General features: G+C 38.0%; 1 long non-coding RNA gene across 1 annotated transcript; it reads left to right on the forward strand.

The window, feature by feature from the left end:
- The first annotated feature begins 15,931 nt into the window (after window positions 1-15,931).
- Window positions 15,932-20,172, forward strand: LOC130469077 (uncharacterized). The gene is made up of 3 exons (XR_008929455.1): window positions 15,932-16,026; window positions 18,699-18,807; window positions 20,105-20,172. It is a non-coding gene; the product is annotated as an uncharacterized lncRNA (long non-coding RNA).
- Window positions 20,173-20,191: the final 19 nt, after the last annotated feature.

Raw genomic sequence — 20,191 nt, forward strand, 5'->3', positions numbered from 1 at the left:
AAATATGGTCTGCGAACCATCAAATAGTTGTAATTAGTTATAGCTTATCCTATTTGAAGAAAATGGTGCCTCCCACGGAGATTTTCAAGACGGACTTTGAAGTCAAAGCTTCAAGATGAAGTCGGGCCATACTAGATCACAAATATCTTATGCATGTTTTAAGTTATTTATTGTTTTAAATATGTCTTAAAATGCATGAGATCAAAAGCTTGATTATGTTGCATGATTAAGGATTTTAGTTCACTTAAAATCTAACCAACATAGTAAGAGCCTTAAGTTCCAAACTTAAAAAAATTGAGTTAAAAGGTGCCATGCCAAAATATACACTTGCTTGGATATCCTTTACATCAATCTAGTAATAGTTTTCGCTCAGCGAGGTGTTACTTATTGGTCCTAAAGGGGCAAGGTACACAAATAATTGTGAGTACATGTTAGTTTTGGTGAAACTCAACGATATAAGTAAGGAGTCCTTTTATGTCGTGGCAAATTCGATAGGTTTACCTAATAAGTTCTTAGACGTACCTATCAACCAAGAATAGTTTCTAGACTATTAGCAAAAGGCTTTTGCTTACCTAAGATGTTCTAGGATTAAGTCGACAAACTGTGCTTAGTTCTTCAATGATTTTAGGATCTTGGAATCATTTTATTCACACCTGCCGGAACACATAATTTGAATAAAATGCTTAATAAACATTGAATTATGCATGTATGCTAGAATTTAAGTTTATTAAGAGAAACTGTGAATGGTTATTTATTTGTTTATTCTTTTCAATTGTAGTTTTTTAAATATGGCAAACAACAATTCATTCAACATTCGATCAATTCTCGAAAAGGAGAAGTTGAACGGGAAAAACTTCCTTGACTGGCAAAGGAACTTGCAAATAGTTCTTATGCAGGAAGAAAAGGAGTATGTCCTAGATGAGGCGATGCCCGAAGCTCCAGGTGACGGGGTCACTCAGGCAGCCCTCAATCGTTGGATTGATGCCAACAAGGATGTGAAATGTCTAATGCTCGCCACCATGAGTGCGGATCTGCAGAAAACGTTCATCAACTCAGATGCTTTCACAATCATCAGTGAGTTGAAGAACATGTTCCAAGATCTGGCTCGAGTCGAAAGATTCGAGACTCATAGGCAAATTCTTGAGACCAAGCTTAAGAAAGGCGAGCCCGTAAGTCCACATGTTCTCAAAATGATTGGACTCATTGAGAATATGAGTCGGCTGGATCAGCAATTTTCTCAGGAAATGGCTATAGACACCATCCTCCATTCTCTTCATAGCGGGTATGATCAGTTCAAACTGAACTACAGTATGAATAGTCTGGACAAAACGCTCACTGAGCTTCACGGTATGCTGAAGACCGCTGAAAAGACGCTCAAAAGTGATAAGCAGGATGTGCTTATGGTGCGTGGGGGCAAGTTCAAGAAATCTGGAAAGAAGAGGAATGCTAAGAAAGGTGGCAACAAGGCCAGCCCAACTAAGCAAACTGGCGCCAAATCTGCAAAGAGGAAGGTCAGTCAACCCACTTCTGAATCCGAATGCTTCTACTGCAAGAAGAAGGGGCATTGGAAGAGAGATTGCTTGAAGCTAAAGGAAGATCAGAAGAACGGAACAGTCGTTCCATCTTCAGGTATTTTCGTTATAGACTGTATACTTGCTAATTCAACTTCTTGGGTATTAGATACAGGTTGTGGCTCACACTTATGTTCCAATCCACAGGGACTAAGAAGAAGTAGAAAGTTAAGCAAGGGTGAAGTCGACCTACGAGTGGGAAATGGAGCACGGATTGCTGCATTAGCTGTAGGAACTTACTATTTGTCGTTGCCCTCCGGGCTAGTTTTGGAACTGGAAGAATGTTTCCATGTTCCAAGTCTTACTAAAAACATCATTTCAGTTTCTTGCTTAGATGCTAAGGGATTTTCCTTTATAATAAAAGACAATAGTTGTTCGTTTTATTTTAAAGAGATGTTTTATGGATCTGCTAGATTAGTCAATGGACTTTATTTATTAGATCACGACAAACAAGTATATAACATAAATACCAAAAAGGCCAAAAAGGATGATTCAGATCTCACCTATCTGTGGCATTGTCGATTAGGCCATATAAACTTGAAACGCTTAGAAAGACTTCAAAGGGAAGGAATTCTAGAACCATTTGACTTAGAGGATTATGGTAAATGCGAATCATGTTTACTTGGCAAAATGACAAAGCAACCTTTCTCTAAAGTTGGAGAAAGAGCAAATGAACTATTGGGTTTAATCCATACAGATGTATGTGGACCAATGAGTACAAATGCTAGAGGTGGTTTCAGCTACTTTATCACTTTCACTGATGACTTCAGTAGGTATGGTTATGTCTACCTAATGAAGCATAAGTCTGAATCCTTTGACAAATTCAAGGAATTTCAGAGTGAAGTAGAGAATCAATTAGGCAAGAAGATCAAGGCACTGCGGTCTGATAGAGGCGGTGAATATCTGAGCTATGAATTTGATGACCATCTGAAAGAATGTGGAATTCTATCAGAATTGACTCCTCCTGGAACACCACAATGGAACGGTGTGTCAGAACGGAGGAACAGAACCTTGCTAGACATGGTCAGGTCAATGATGGGTCAGGCCGAACTTCCATTAGAATTTTGGGGACATGCACTAAATACAGCTGCACTCACTATAAATAGAGCTCCGTCTAAAAGCTGTCGAAAAGACTCCATACGAATTATGGTTTGGAAAGCCTCCAAATGTGTCTTTTCTTAAGATTTGGGGATGTGAAGTATACGTCAAACGATTAATTTCAGACAAACTTCATCCAAAATCTGACAAATGTATCCTTGTGGGCTATCCAAAGGAAACAAAGGGGTATTACTTCTACAATACATCTGAGAACAAAGTGTTTGTTGCTCGAGATGGTGTCTTTTTGGAGAAAGATCACATTTCCAAAATGACAAGTGGGAGAAAAGTAGACCTCGAAGAAATTCGAGTCGAACAACAAACTCTAGAGAATGCTCAAGATGACATTCAGGATGAAACTCAGAGATCTTTAGAAGAATCTGGTGAGAATCATGGTCAATCTAGAAATGTTACCCCGCGTAGATCGCAAAGATATAGATCTCAACCGGAAAGGTACTTAGGTATTTTGACGAACGAGAGCTATGACGTTCTATTACTTGAAAGTGATGAACCTGCGACTTACAAGCAAGCTATGACGAGCCCTAGCTCCAAGCAATGGCAAGAAGCCATGCAATCTGAATTAGACTCCATGTCTGAAAACCAAGTATGGGATTTGGTCGATTTGCCAGATGGCTACCAAGCCATTGGAAGCAAATGGGTTTTCAAACTGAAAAAGGACAAGGATGGGAAACTTGAAGTTTTCAAAGCTAGATTGGTTGCAAAAGGTTACAGGCAAGTCCACGGTGTGGATTACGATGAAACCTTTTCACCAGTTGCAATGCTAAAGTCTATTCGAATAATGTTAGCAATCGCTGCATATTACGATTACGAAATATGGCAGATGGATGTCAAAACTGCTTTCTTAAACGGCGTTTTAACAGAAACTGTGTTTATGACACAGCCTGAAGGTTTTGAGGATCCAAAGAATGCTAAAAAGGTATGCAAGCTAAAGAAGTCAATCTACGAATTGAAGCAGGCATCCAGGAGCTGGAATATACGTTTTGATGAAGCAGTCAGTGACTTTGGTTTCATTAAGAACGCGGACGAATCTTGTGTATACAAGAAGGTCAGTGGGAGCAAAATTGCTTTCCTAGTATTATATGTCGACGACATATTGCTTATCGGAAATGACATTCCTATGTTGAACTCTGTCAAGATTTGGCTTGGGAAATGTTTTTCGATGAAGGATCTAGGAGAAGCACAGTACATATTGGGCATCAAGATTTACAGAGATAGATCTAAAAGGATGATTGGACTTAGTCAAAGCACTTATATCAATAAGGTGCTTGATAGGTTCAAGATGGCGGACTCCAAGCGAGGCTACCTACCCATGTCTCATGGAATGACTCTAAGCAAGACTCAGTGCCCAAAAACACTTGATGAGCGTAGACGAATGAATGGGATTCCATATGCATCATTGATTGGTTCAATAATGTATGCTATGATATGTACACGCCCGGATGTTGCGTACGCACTCAGTGCTACGAGCAGATACCAGTCAGACCCAGGAGAGGCGCATTGGACTGCTGCCAAGAATATTCTGAAGTACCTGAAAAGGCACAAAGATGACTTCCTGGTCTATGGTGGAGATGATGAATTAATTGTTAAAGGCTATACGGACGCAAGTTTCCAAACCGACAAAGATGATTTCAGATCACAGTCTGGGTTTGTCTTCTGCCTCAACGGAGGAGCAGTAAGCTGGAAAAGTGCTAAGCAAAGCACCATTGCGGATTCTACAACTGAAGCGGAGTACATTGCTGCACATGAAGCAGCAAAGGAAGCTATATGGCTAAGGAAGTTCATAGGAGAACTTGGTGTAGTCCCCTCCATTAAAGGACCAATAGCCCTGTATTGTGATAATAACGGAGCTATTGCACAGGCAAAAGAGCCTAGACACCACCAGAGAGTCAAGCATGTACTTCGTAGATTTCACCTTCTACGAGAGTTCGTTGAAAGAAAAGAAGTCGAGATAAGCAAAATTGGAACTGATGACAACATATCAGATCCATTAACTAAACCTCTGCCGCAAGCGAAGCACAACTCGCACACTGCAGCTATGGGAATCAAGCATATTGGAGAATGGCTTTGATGTCTCTGTTTAATGTTTTAAAGTTTTAGAGTTTAAACCTTTGTAAAACATTATTGGTTAATCATTCACAATAAATGAAAGGAATTCATTTTTCCATTTAATTTGTGGTTTATTAAATGATGAGTCCCTTCAACTTGACGATATATTCAAGATAGACTGTCAGGACCAGTCCTGTGACTAAGAAATGTCTATCAAGTGAACTTGAATGTCAAAGGTTGAAAATGGTCCCTAATCGGAGTTTTCTATAAAATTGGACGCATAGAAAACGTTAGACGATTAGAATGCAAGATGACTAGTAGTTCTGTTTCTTGAACTATGTGGACATGGCAATGTCATAATCATTTGCATAGATACTTACTTTGGGAAGACTAGTATCGGACAAGACCTATGAAACTTTACTGTAAGAGATGAAAGTCTGTCATAAGTAAATTTCATTAAATTATTAGACACTAAATCCTCAATACCTGAGTGATTTGAGATTACTTGTTTGAGAACTGGTTGCTTTGACGTTGACCAACCGTCGCACCGTAAAAGGAGGCTATAAAGGCAACGCTCAGGTAATCACCTATCAAACGAAGTCTAATCTCAAGATCGCAAGATTGGGATTGTCCTCCCATAAATCGGGAAGAGATGCTTAAAAGTTGTACAAGGTCACTCGGAGAGCTAGAAACTGTGAAATGCATGGCCGTGCTCGGATGAATCATAGGCTATGATTATCTGTTTATTTGATCAGTTGAACTCTGAAACCGAGGAACACCTCTGGACATAATAAGGATGACAACTCTTACCTTATGTTCAAGAGAAAGCATCGAGCGACAAAGGAATTAGGAAATGCACACTTGTCCCTAAGGACAAGTGGGAGACTGAAGGAAACAATGCCCTTGGTCCAAGTATGCATTCTATGTTAAGTCTAATAAATGCGGTTCAGTATTAATTAACAAGTTAATAATTCAGTGAGATCAAGTGAGCTGAATGCCTAGCTAGAGGCCGCTTCAGTTCAAGTGGAATTAATGATATTAATCCACAGCTTACTCTTGACTGAACCCGTAGGGTCACACAAATAGTACGTAAACGGATCAAGTATTTAATGGCATTAAATACTCCATCTATGAATATTCGGAACCGACGGATCTTGGTTTCAGTGGGAGCTAAGATCGTCACAGGCAAGAAATGAATACTCCGGAAACGATGATATTGCCGGAAACGGAAATATGGATCGTATCGGAAATATGAATATTATCCAAATCGTAGATGTTGCCGGAAACGGAAACATGGTACGTATCGGAAAATATTATTGGAAATGGAAATATTACCAGAATCGGAAATATTGCCGGAAACGGAAATATTGTCAGAATCGGAAATATTACCGGAATCGGAAAATAATTCCGGAAACGGAAATATTAAATATTTGTTCGAAACGGAAATTAATTCCGGAATCGGAAATATTAAATATTGTTCGTATCGGAAATAAATTCCGGAACTGGAAATTTAATCGGAAGCGTATCGTACGAATTAGCATCGGACGAGGCCTGCCGGACGAAGGCCCAGCACGAAGCCGGGCCATCGCCCAGCAAGCACGCGCGCCACAAGCCCAGCCAAGGCAGCGCCCAGGCCTACCGCAAGGCAGGCCCAGCGCGCGCCAAGGCCACGGATGCGTGGGCCGCGCTGCGTGGGCTGCTGCTCGCACGCGCATGGGCAGCCCTTGTGGCTGCCGTGTGTGTGTGAGTTTGTGCTCATGCGTGATTCCTAAATCTACAAGAGTCAGTGTATGATTAAATTTCTATTCCTAATTGGATAAATTAATTAAATAGAATTCATGTAGGATTCTAATTTCAATTAATTCGTATCCTACAAGGATTACGATTCCTTTTACATAACTCTATAAATAAAGGCCTAGGGGTCATTATTTATACACAAGTTTTAAGTATTCAAAACTAAGATTTTTAAGCAGAAAAATCAGCCAATATTCTTGCCTACCTAACCGAAAATATTAGAACCTTAAGGGCGATTCTAGTTGGTCAATCTTAAGGCGGATCCGGACGTGCTGTGGACTATCTACGGAGGGACGACACTTGGAGTCCTAAAGACTTGTTCTTGTTCGGTTCGGGCGCAGCTAGGGAAGGCACGCAACAAAGAGTATGCATCTAAACTATGCTAAATGATTATGTGTAAATAATATGTTTCCTGGCTTTATGGTTTTTCCGCATGATTTATGAACTGTCATATGAATCATAACCTAACAGGTGTTGCGCCACAGCGCTCCTGGCTCGCCAAAGCAAAGCAGCAGCAGACGCGACGCAGCACAGGGGCTGCGCGCAACGTGGCCAGCGATGGCTGCGTGTGCGTGTGGCGTGTGGCTGTGTGTGCCTTGTGCAACAATTGGTCGAACGGGGCGCAGCAGCCTCGTGGCTCGATGGGGCTTGGGCGCAAGCCCAAGTGCCTCGTCTTGCTACGATCGATACATTTTGTTTTTAATTTGAGATTTTCAGTTCGGAAATAATTTTAATTAACTTTAAAATTAATAATTTAAATTGTTTTCTCGGAATTTAATTATTAGAAATTTTAATTTATACTAATTATTTTACTAAAATTAAACCTTAAATTAATTTAAATTCGTTTAATTCAACTGAAAATAAATTAAATGGATTCGATTATAATTTTATATGAGCTTTAAATTTTAATTAAACTTGTATGTTTCCGGTTAGACTAGAAATACATTTTTTATGTTTAAAATTAGTAGAGCATATAAAGTTATTGGTTTAAGTGGGAGCCTTTAGTCATAAACTCTTGATTAGGTCTACAATCCTTTAAGGTTAAACAACTTGATTAGAATTAATAAGGACTGAATAATTGGTAGATTATTGGTGCCCTTGATTAATTGCTGCAAATATTTATGTGATGCATAACAATGTGTTTACTAACCAGCTATGTGGGCCATTCATGATAATGAATGGGTGAATGGTATATATTGTATATGTACTGTTTTGCAGGTTATTGAAAGTGACTAGTATGGCCCAAATAGGATAGAAAATATGGTATGCGTACCATTAATTTGAATGTAATATTGGTCTAAAGTACCAAATCTTATTGCTTTTAAATATGGTCTGCGTACCATCAAATAGTTGCAATTAGTTTAATTATAGCTGATCCTATTTGAAGAAAATGGCGCCTCCCATGGAGAAATTCAAGACGGAGTTTCCAGTCCATTTTCAAGACGGACTTTGAAGTTGAAGCTTCAAGATGAAGTCGAGCCATACTAGATCACATTTATATCTTATGCATGCTTTAAGTTATTTATTGCTTTTAAATAAGTCTTAATTATGCATGAGATGTTAGGTTATGATACATATAACATAATATAAATCATGCGGAAAAACCATTAAAGCCAGGAATGCAAATTAATTGCCACATAACAATTAGCATAATTAGGATGCATACTCTTTGTAGCGTGCCCTCCCTTGCTGCGCCCGAACCGAACAAGAACAAGTCTTTAGGACTCCAAGTGTCATCCCTCCGTAGAAAGTCCATAGCACGTCCGGATCCGCCTTAAGCTTGACTAACTAGAATCACCCTTAAGGTACTACAAATTTTCGGCAATATGGGGCAAATAGATGACTGAATTTTTTTTGCTCAAAAATTCTCTCTTTTTGAATACTTAAAAACTCATTATAAATTTTGAGCATTAATCACTTATTTATAGGGGTATGGAAAAGGTATTGGAATCCTACTAGAAAACGAATTAATTAACTAGAATCTAATTAAAACTCTATTAATTAATTTATCCATTAGGAATAGGAATTTAATCATTAAACGAATCCTACACGATTTAGGTTTCATACACAAGCACAAACACACACACGCACGCACAGCAGCCCACGAGGGGCGCCATGCGCGAGCGCGCGCGCTGAGCCCAGGCCCAACAAGTGCTCGCAGCCCACGAGGGGCGCCCGCCTGTTGGCCTTGCTCGCGCTGCTGTGCACACATCCTGGGCGCGCTGGGCCTGGCGTGGCCTTGGGCTGCTGCGAGGCGCGCTAGGCTTGCTGGAAGTGGGCTTGGCTTCGCGCTGGGCCTTCGTCTAGCAAGCTCGTCCGATGCTAATTCGTACGACGCGCTTCCGATTAATTTCCCGATTCCGGAATTCATTTCCGATACGAACAATATTTAACATTTCCGATTCCGGAATTAATTTCCGTTTCGAAAAAATATTTAATATTTCCGTTTCCGGAATTATTTTCCGATTCCGATAATATTTCCGATTCCGACAATATTTCTGTTTCCGGTAATATTTCAGATTCCGGCAATATTTCCATTTCCGATAATATTTTCCAATACGTACCATGTTTCCGTTTCCGGCAACATCTACGACTTGGATAATATTTATATTTCCGATACGATCCATATTTCCATTTCCGGCAATATCATCGTTTCCGGAGTATTCATTTATTTGCCTTTGAGGATCTTAGCTCCCACTGAAACCAAGATCCGTGGATTCCGAATATCCATAGATGGAGTATTTAATGCCATTTAATCCGTTTACGTACTATTTGTGTGACCCTACGGGTTCAATCAAGAGTAAGCTGTGGATTAATATCATTAATCCACTTGAACTGAAGCGGCCTCTAGCTAGGCATACAGTTCACTTGATCTCACTGAATTATTAACCTGTATAATTAATACTGAACCTCATTTATTAGACTTACCATTAAATGCATACTTGGACCAAGGGCATCATTTCCTTCAGTCTCCCACTTGTCCTTAGGGACAAGTGTGCATTTCCTAATTCCTTTGTCACTCGATGCTTGATCTTGAACATAAGGTAAGAGTTGTCATCCTTATTATGTCCAGAGTTGTTTCTTGGTTTCAGAGTTCAACTGATCAAATAAACAGATAATCATAGCCTATGATTCATCTGAGCACGGCCATGCATTTTACAGTTTCTAGCTCTCCGAGTGGCCTTGTACAACTTTCAGCATCTCATCCCGATTTATGGGAGGACAATCCCAATCTTGCGATCTTGAGATTAGACTTCGTTTGATAGGTGATTACCCGAGCGTTTCCTTTATAGCCTCCTTTTACGGTGCGACGGTTGACAACGTCAAAGTAAGCAGTTCTCAAACAAGTAATCTCAAATCACTCAGGTATTGAGGATTAGTGTCTAATAATTTTAATGAAATTTACTTATGACAAATTTTCATCTCTTACAGTAAAGTTTCATAGGTCTGTCCGATACTAGTCTTCCCAAAGTAAGTATCTATGCAAATGATTGCGACATTGCCATGTCCACATAGTTCAAGAAACAGAACTACTAGTCATCTTGCATTCTAGTCGTCTAACGTTTTCTATGCGTCCATCTTTATAGAAAACTCCGACCAGGGACCATTTTCAAATTTTGACATTCAAGTTCCCTTGATAGACATTTCTTAGTCACAGGACTGGTCCTGACAGTCTATCTTGAATATATCGTCAAATTGAAGGGACTCATCATTTAATAAACCACAAATTAAATGGAAAAATGAATTTCTATTCATTAATGTGAATGATTAACCAATAATGTTTTACAAAGTATTAAGCTCTAAAACTTTAAAATATTAAATAAGGACATCAAAGCCATTCTCCAACATGCTTGATTCTCATAGCTGCAGTGTGCAAGTTGTGCTTTGCCTGCGACAGAGGTTTAGTCAATGGATCTGAGATGTTGTCATCAATTCCAATTTTGCTTATCTCGACTTCTTTTCTTTCAACGAACTCTCGTAGAAGGTGAAATCTACGAAGTACATGCTTGACTCTCTGGTGGTGTCTAGGCTCCTTTGCCTGTGCAATAGCTCCGTTATTATCACACTATAGAGCTATTGGTCCTTTAATGGAGGGGACTACACCAAGTTAACCTATGGACTTCCTTAGCCAAATAGCTTCCTTAGCCATATAGCTTCCTTTGCTGCTTCATGTGCAGCAATCTACTCCGCTTCAGTTGTAGAATCCGCAATGGTGCTTTGCTTAGCACTTGTCCAACTTACTACACCTCCGTTGAGGCAGAAGACAAACCCAGACTGTGATCTGAAATCATCTTTGTCGGTTTGGAAACTTGCGTCCGTATAGCCTTTAACAATTAATTCATCATCTCCACCATAGACCAGGAAATCATCTTTGTGCCTTTTCAGGTACTTCAGAATATTCTTGGCAGCAGTCCAATGTGCCTCTCCTGGGTCTGACTGGTATCTGCTCGTAGCACTGAGTGCATACGCAACATCCGGGCGTGTACATATCATAGCATACATTATTGAACCAATCAATGACGCGTATGGAATCCCATTCATTCGTCTACGCTCATCAAGTGTTTTTGGGCATTGAGTCTTGCTTAGAGTCATTCCATGAGACATGGGTAGGTAGCCTCGCTTGGAGTCTGCCATCTTGAACCTTTCAAGCACCTTATTGATATAAGTGCTTTGACGAAGTCCAATCATCTTCTTAGATCTATCTCTGTAAATCTTAATGCCCAGTATGTACTGTGCTTCTCCTAGATCCTTCTTTGAAAAACATTTCCCAAGCCAAATCTTGACAGAGTTCAACATAGGAATGTCATTTCCGATAAGTAATATATCGTCGACATATAATACTAGAAAAGCAATTTTTCTCCCACTGACCTTCTTGTATACACAAGATTCGTCTGCGTTCTTGATGAAACCAAAGTCACTGACTGCTTCATCAAAACGTATATTCCAGCTCCTTGATGCTTGCTTCAATCCGTAGATTGATTTCTTAAGCTTGCATACCTTTTTAGCATTCTTTGGATCCTCAAAACCCTCAGGCTGTGTCATAAACACAGTTTCGGTTAAAACGCCGTTTAAGAAAGCGGTTTTGACATCCATCTGCCATATTTCGTAATCGTAATATGTAGCGATTGCTAACATTATCCGAATAGACTTTAGCATTGCAACTGGTGAAAAGGTTTCATCGTAATCCACACCGTGGACTTGCCTGTAACCTTTTGCAACCAATCTAGCTTTGAAAACTTCAAGTTTCCCATCCTTGTCCTTTTTCAGTTTGAAAACCCATTTGCTTCCTATGGCTTGGTAGCCATCTGGCAAATCGACCAAATCCCAAACTTGGTTTTTAGACATGGAGTCTAATTCAGATTGCATGGCTTCTTGCCATTGCTTGGAGCTAGGGCTCGTCATAGCTTGTTTGTAAGTCGCAGGTTCATCACTTTCAAGTAATAGAACGTCATAGCTCTCGTTCGTCAAAATACCTAAGTACCTTTCCGGTTCAGATCTATATCTCTGCGATCTATGCGGGGTTACATTTCTAGATGGTCCATGATTCTCACCAGATACTTCTAAAGATCTCTGAGTTTCATCCTGAATGTCATCTTGAGCATTCTCTAGAGTTTGTTGTTCGACTCGAATTTCTTCGAGGTCTACTTTTCTCCCACTTGTCATTTTGGAAATGTGATCCTTTTCCAAAAAGATACCATCTCGAGCAACAAACACCTTGTTCTCAGATGTATTGTAGAAGTAATACCCCTTTGTTTCCTTTGGGTAGCCCACAAGGATACATTTGTCAGATTTTGGATGAAGTTTGTCTGAAATTAATCGTTTGACGTATACTTCACATCCCCAAATCTTAAGAAAAGACACTTTTGGAGGCTTTCCAAACCATAACTCATATGGAGTCTTTTCAACAGCTTTAGACGGAGCTCTATTTATAGTGAGTGCTGCTGTATTTAGTGCATGTCCCCAAAATTCTATTGGAAGTTCGGCCTGACCCATCATTGATCTAACCATGTCAAGCAAGGTTCTGTTCCTCCGTTCCGACACACCGTTCCATTGTGGTGTTCCAGGAGGAGTCAATTCTGATAGAATTCCACATTCTTTCAGATGGTCATCAAATTCATAGCTCAGATATTCACCGCCTCTGTCAGACTGTAGTGCCTTAATCTTCTTGCCTTATTGATTCTCTACTTCACTCTGAAATTTCTTGAATTTGTCAAAGGATTCAGACTTATGCTTCATTAGGTAGACATAACCATATCTACTGAAGTCATCAATGAAAGTGATCAAGTAGCTGGAAACCACCTCTAGAATTTGTACTCATTGGTCCACATACATCTGTATGGATTAAACCCAATAGTTCATTTGCTCTTTCTCCAACTTTAGAGAAAGGTTGCTTTGTCATTTTGCCAAGTAAACATGATTCGCACTTACCATAATCCTATAAGTCAAATGGTTCTAGAATTCCTTCCTTTTGAAGTCTTTCTATGCGTTTCAAGTTAATATGGCCTAATCGACAATGCCACAGATAGGTGAGATCTAAATCATTATTTTTGGCCTTTTTGGTATTTATGTTATAAACTTGTTTGTCGTGATCTAATAAATAAAGTCAATTTACTAATCTAGCAGATCCATAAAACATCTCTTTAAAATAAAACAAACAACTATTGTCTTTTATTAAAAGGAAAATCCCTTAGCATCTAAGCAAGAAACAGAAATGATGTTTTTAATAAGACTTGGAACATGGAAACAGTCTTCCGGTTCCAAAACTAGCCCAGAGGGCAACGACAAATAATAAGTTCCTACAGCTAATGCAGCAATCCGTGCTCCATTTCCCACTCGTAGATCGACTTCACCCTTGCTTAACCTTCTACTTCTTCTTAGTCCCTGTGAATTGGAACATAAGTGTGAGCCACAACCTGTATCTAATACCCAAGAAGTTGAATTAGCAAGTATACAGTTGTTGTTCCTAGGTTTTGGTTGATGACACACATATTGCAAACTTCCTGGTTGTGGTTGCTAATGACTTTAGACAGGTAAGTGCCTAAGTTCCTATTAGGATAGGAACTTGAATCAGATGTTGAAGTTCCTGATATGCACTTGGAACAGCTACTGGAGTTCCTGAGCTGGAAGCAGTATTAGTTTGAGTTTTGAAGTCACAAGAGGAGCAACACATTTTACATATCAAGAGTTCTTCATACCCACAAGAACAGTTACAGACTCATAGCCACGAGTTCCTAAGTTAGCATGAGAGGAACTCATCAATGTTCCAGAGCAGGAACAAGTGAAGCTTCAGAGCTGAATGCCTCACAAAAGGAAGATATAAAAGTCTAGGTAGTTTACTATACTTAGAGTTTAATGTAAAGTATTAATTATGCTTTTGATATATATATATATATATAAGGAACTGAAGGAATGTAGGAGTGTTTTAGTGTACTTATCAATTATCTGTCTACTGAGTTTTAAGGAAATTATTTAATTAAATAAATAATTCTTTCCTTTTAATAAAAATCAGATTTTCCTTTAGATTTTGTTTTCTAAATAAAAACAGTTTTGATACTCCTAAAACCTCTCCAAATATTATGTAAAAGCTGCGAATTGAGAGAAAATGAAGAAGGGAGAGCTGTAATCTGAGTAGATTACTGTGAGGAACACGAGTTAGAGAGGAACTTGTGTTAGAGAGTTATTGTAATCGAGGTATTGCCATAATAAAAGAAATTCTCTTCTTGATTAGTGTCAAGAAGTTCTCACAATTGTTATTTTAGTCTTTCTTACTCTTAGTTCCTTTATTGTTCCTTAGTTTCGAAAGAAACTCTATCAAAGTTCGAATTACAATTCACCCCCCCCTCTTGTGTGTGTTCCTACTGGAATATCAATTGGTATCAGAGCCAGTACTCACTAGAATCACAGGAAACCCTGTTTGAGTCAAGTTCCCGATAATATGAACTCACAAGAGAAACTGGAAGAAGGCTATTCCACGCAAAGGCCACCTATGTTCAATGGCAAGTTCTACTCATACTGGAAGAACAAAATGGAGATATTCATCAAAGCTGAAAACTACCAAGTATGGCATGTGATAAAAGTTGGAGATTTTGAGGTAACAAAAACCAATGCAGATAATGAGGTAGTTCCTAAACCAATGTCTGAATTTGCCAAAGAAGATTTTGAAAAACATGAGATAAATGCTATGCTGTTAAAATCTTACATTGTGGACTTGGACCCCATGAACACAATAGGGTCATGGGGTGCAAGAATGCAAAACAGATTTGGGATTTACTACAAGTAACCCACGAAGGAACTAATGAAGTTAAGCGTTCCAAAATTGATCTTTTAATGTCCAAATATGAAAGATTTGAAATGCTTCCAAAAGAAACTATTCAAGAGATGTTTACTCGATTTACTAACATAACAAATGAATTAGTTTCTCTTGGTAGAATCATTCCCACTGATGAACAGGTAAGAAAGATACTAAGGAGTATGCCACAAGATGATCGTTGGAGAACAAAGGTCACTGCACTGTTTGAGACCAAGGACTTTACAAAGTTCAACATTGAACAACTTGCTGGTTCCTTGATGACTCATGAGCTGCATCTTGGGGCTGTTGTTCCTGAGAGCTCCAGAAACCGAGGACTTGTACTGAAAGCTGAGTAACTCGATGAATTTGAACCAGATGAGGAAGAGGCTGCCATGCTGGTTAGGAGGATGAGAAAGCTCTATAGGAACTTCCACTACAAGAAAAAAGGGTTTTAGCAACGCCCTTTTATGCAACAGTTTTACTGGCGTTGCTATATCATAGCTATTGCAACAGTTAAATAATTATTAATTTGAGTAGACTTTCACTTTGAAAAAGTGTTGCTATAAAAAAATTATGGCAACAATTGTATATTATCACTATTTTATTGCAACAATTTTTACTTTCTTTTTTTTATATTCAGATGAAATATTGCAACGGTTTTTGTCAAGTATCTAAAATAAGTTAAAAATTAAAAAATAATTAATAAAAATATTGGATTAGGTTATTGAATTTTTCCATAGACCGCAGTTTTTTTAGGATTCCCTCCTTTCCCACTTTTCACTATTTTGGTTATCCCCAAACCCTCTTCGTTCTTCTTATCTTCCATCCACATCGTGGCTCTTGATCCTTTCATAATCATTTCTTCAAGCAAGGCAAAATGGAGATTGGCGTTTCTGAATTTGCAATTGGGTCACTGAATTGGAGATAACGACAAAATCGGGAATTACATTTCCGATTTGGCGAGAAGAACAAGGTTAGACGGTATATATCTCTTCAAATTCGGTCTTCATTTTCACAATTTTGTTGTTCAAGTTATCAAGTGATTATAATTGATTTTATTTTTGTGTGGTTTTGAGACCTAAATTAGGGTTCTATAAGGGAATTAGGCTAATTGGGGAATTGGAGGTTTCTGAATTGGCGATTGGGACTCTGAGTTGGAGATACAGACAAATTAGCAAATTGCGTTTCTGAATCAACGAGAAGAACAAGGTTAGTTGGTATGGATCTTTTCGAATTTGGTCTTAAAATTCACGATTTAGCTGTTTAAGTTATTAAGTGATTATAATTGAATATTTTTTTGTGTGGTTTTTAGAGCTAAATTAGGGTTCTATTAGGGAATTAGGTTAATTGGGGAATTTGTTTGATTTTTGTTCATGTATTTTTTTGATTCAATGGTTTATTTTGGATGAAATCTGTAATCTGTAATTATTTGTGGAGGGAGTCGGAGTAGATTGTTCATCATGATTTGTAGATAATTAAGATTGATCAATACAACTAATTTAGATTCAAGTTTGTTTCAAAGGGTGTATAAAGATACAAAGTCAATTAGTCATTACATTCATTTTTGTTGTTGAGTTCCCATGTTTAGCGTTTCTTCAGCTTGTACTTTTTCCCCATCAGTGTGTCTCTAAATAGTTTATAACATGGGTCTGCAAATTGTCTTGAACTTCCCATATTAATCCCCTAGCTCCCTGTACTTTCTCCTTGTAAATTTCCGATATTAGCCTGTGCTTTGCGTTTTAAGCACATCACAGTTATTGGGGCAGGCTGAATCTGCCTCTGGTTTGAACGGAGTATTGTAGAAGTTTAACTACTCTTTGAGTCTACATAGAAAATGAAAAACAAGAAAAATTACTTGAAAATAATGTTAAACAAACGATTGTCTGATCTAGGCAGAAATAATAGTGCACCTGTAATTGGTTTGTGATTTAGTGGTCACAGACTCACATACTCAATGCGTTGCTTAGTAAATATTCAGTTGTTTTGCTGCAGTTCTGTTTATTTCTTTTGTTGTCTTGATCAGTTGGTTGTTTGGTGATGATGTTGAGTTGCAATTTGCTGTACTCTAGTCTATACTACTGCTATAGTGATTTTGGTGTTTTTGACGATTGGAGTTGGTTGCTTTCTTGTTTAGTTGGTACGGTTGAGCTGCAGGTAACCTTATTGCCTTTTTTACCTCCTGATCTCACTATCAAATACCATGCCAACAACATGTACAAACCCATAGATACATAAGGTGCACGAGCCTAGCTTGATTTTGATAATTTAGAGGAGATGGGGACTGGCCTAGGCTATGTAACTTAGAGTCTTCCATCCACTGGTGTAAATGTATTAAGACATAAAATTTATGCATTTCAACCTAATATTTTCTGTTGTTGGTTGATCCACTGGTGGATGCTAGTTTGAACTTTCCATGCCTTAAGCAAGTAAACCAAAGGACACATTCTTGACAGGATATGTATTGACTTAAATCCAAAAAAGGCATGAAATGAGTACAACAAACTAATAGCCAACTAATAGTAGACACATTCTGATCTGGTTTTCTTTTTAGTTCTGCTCTGATTTGCTGCTTGCTATTCAGTTCTGTTCTGATATGCTGCTTGCTGTTCAGTTCAGTTATGATCTGCTTTACTGTTCAGTTCAGTTCTGATTTACTTTGCTGTTCACTTTCGTTTTGATCTTCTTTGTTGTTCAGTTATGTTCTGATCTTCTTTGTTGTTCAGTTTTAGGTGATTAATAGGCTAGCAACACAATGTTCATCAGTAATTAGCTATTTATAGATTAGAAAAAATCAACTTGGTCTCCTGAATGATAATTTGCTATGATTCTTGTCGAGTTTGGGTTTACAGCTTAACACTATGGCACCGACTTATTCTTGTTATGTTTTTCTCACTTTTTACATTTGATGTTGCCATCTATGTACTTTAAGCTTTTGTGTGCCACAAATCCATCCATTGTTTCTGTGAAGGTTGAAAATAGATTCCTCGCGTCTCATGGCATCATTGTCCCTCCTCAATTGGTCAAGGTGGTTCAATCCCATTAATGTTAACCTGGCTTCTATTATACAAAAAGATGTTTCACTCGAGTGTTTTTCTAGAGGCTAGCCTAGTTTTCTCTCGTGACAATTTGAGAAAATAATTTTGGTCACCATTGTATTTTCTTGTATTGTACTCGCATGTTGACAGGTTCTACCATGCCAACCATGGTCCATGTATTCGTTGTTTCACCATGACACCCTTCTGTAATGAAGCTGAAACGACTTTGCCAATGGTGTACAGAAGGAACCTCTTGTTACTTGGGTTCATAAAAATATTCAGGTTGGACTCCTATTACTACTTGTGTCCTTTGTCGAGCTTTTCTGTTCTTCTTTTTTCCAGTAGTTGCTGCTTTTTTACTTCGTTAATGTTTCGACTTGGGGATCTTTGGCATGCTTTGTTACTATATAGTTGTCCCTTCGAGCACAAGTGCAGACCCCATAATATTTCTCCCCCCTCCCCTTTTTAAAGCAAATTCTCACAAGGAATAGAAGCCAAGCAAGAGCTCTATGCAACCATTTGCCCTTAAACTTAAAAAGTTTCATGTGGGTGATCTTTTGGATACATTTGTGGAAGTCTTAGACTAATTAGGGTAAGGCTATGCACTATTGTATGTCTCCAGTCCTCTAGACCCTGCATCAACAAGACTTATATCGAGTGGCGAACTGGCGATGGTTGTTTCAGGCTTTCAGCAACGTTTTCTTATAGCTTTTGATAACTTCAGTTGATTTGTCATGATCCTAAACACTGATTTGTACTGTAGCAATATATTGCAGGCAATATGTAATTCATGCTATTAATTCTGCAAATTATTTCATGGTTACTGATGGCAAGACACGAATGTAGGGTATATTGACAAATGAAACGAAGTGCCTGAGGCGTGAGACCGTCACAGTTAGAGACGAGACATTGTTCGATTTAAGTCTTGATATAGAACAGAACAGCTCCATCCAAGGTAATCTACGCTTTTGGCAGCAGTACTCCGATTCTTGTAGATACCCCATCTTTTAAATTTCTTAAAAGAATTTCTAAGCACCTGTAGACCCCAAAAAACACAAACTTTAATTTGATCATATTCAATATCAGGAAATTTTGGTCACATTCCATATCAAGCAACTTTAGTCACATTCAATGTCAAGTTATGTTTTGGAATACACATTCACCAATAGGTACACACAAAGTACATAAAATAAAAGAATACACAATTCAACTGTACTGATATCGTGCTTTTGTAGCCGTTACTTCTGCAATAACTGCACTTTAATCATTGACCGCAACAACAACAGAACATCGGTATGTGCCTTGAATAAGGGTTTCAACCAAGTTACATGTTGTAGCGAGGAAGAAATAATACTGGTAACACAAAAGGAGTTGCTTAATAGAAAAAAGTGTTAGTTGTATGATGTACTCATATGAATTTCAACAGAAAGTGTGCAAACTAGTTTATTTTTAACAAGTCTTTATTCGTGATTATGTGATCCTTTTGAACTCTCTCATCACAAGTGAGTCATCAAGTTTCCTATGCTATGAATCTATTACTATTTCTGACCTTTTGCGTTTCCTTGTAGTGACAAATATCAGTAATTGCTATATTGTTGTTTCATTTCTTTTATTTTTATTAATTTTGTTTTACCCTTATCATTAGCTATGTGTTTTCTCTATCTAATACTATTTTATGAATTAAAGGCCTTTGTTCTTTTCATTCTTTAAAAGTTATTAGGCAATATAAGTTGGTTAAGTTTTGGTTAGGGATTTTAAGTTAATTTTACAACCAATATAAGTTCGGATAAAGTTTAATAAGTTCAGATTCGTACTAAAAAGGCTATGTTTGGTTGAACTTTATTTAACTGAACTTAACTTATTTGAACTTTTTTTTTGTACCTTATTTTTATTTGTCGATTTGTACAAATTTCTTGTGTTGGATTGAAATTATTTGTCATATGGATTTGGAACAGGTTTTAATTAGTTCTATTTTTGTGGATAGTTCAATTACAAATGGAACTCTGCCGGATTTTCCACTTTCACTATCAATTTATGTTTAGACTTTTGTAATACATAAGGGACTACAGTGGGAGTATTGATAAATTTACATGAATCATTGGGTATTGAAAAAAGTTGCCATTTACCTATTATTCTTAAAGTTTAGCTTTAGTCATTCATTTTCATGCTTCTTTTTTCTTTCGTATTTGGATTTTATTCATTGATTATAAGTTTCTCATGAAAATGTTACACTTGATTTGTTTGATGTGCAGGATGGTGCATGTATTCAAGAGTTACAAGCTACTTTAAATATGTGAAGATTTATAGGGTTTTTGGCACATAAATATTACATAGTAGAT

This window comes from Spinacia oleracea, chromosome 3 (assembly GCF_020520425.1).
Source record: "Spinacia oleracea cultivar Varoflay chromosome 3, BTI_SOV_V1, whole genome shotgun sequence".
Taxonomy (NCBI): domain Eukaryota; kingdom Viridiplantae; phylum Streptophyta; class Magnoliopsida; order Caryophyllales; family Amaranthaceae; genus Spinacia; species Spinacia oleracea.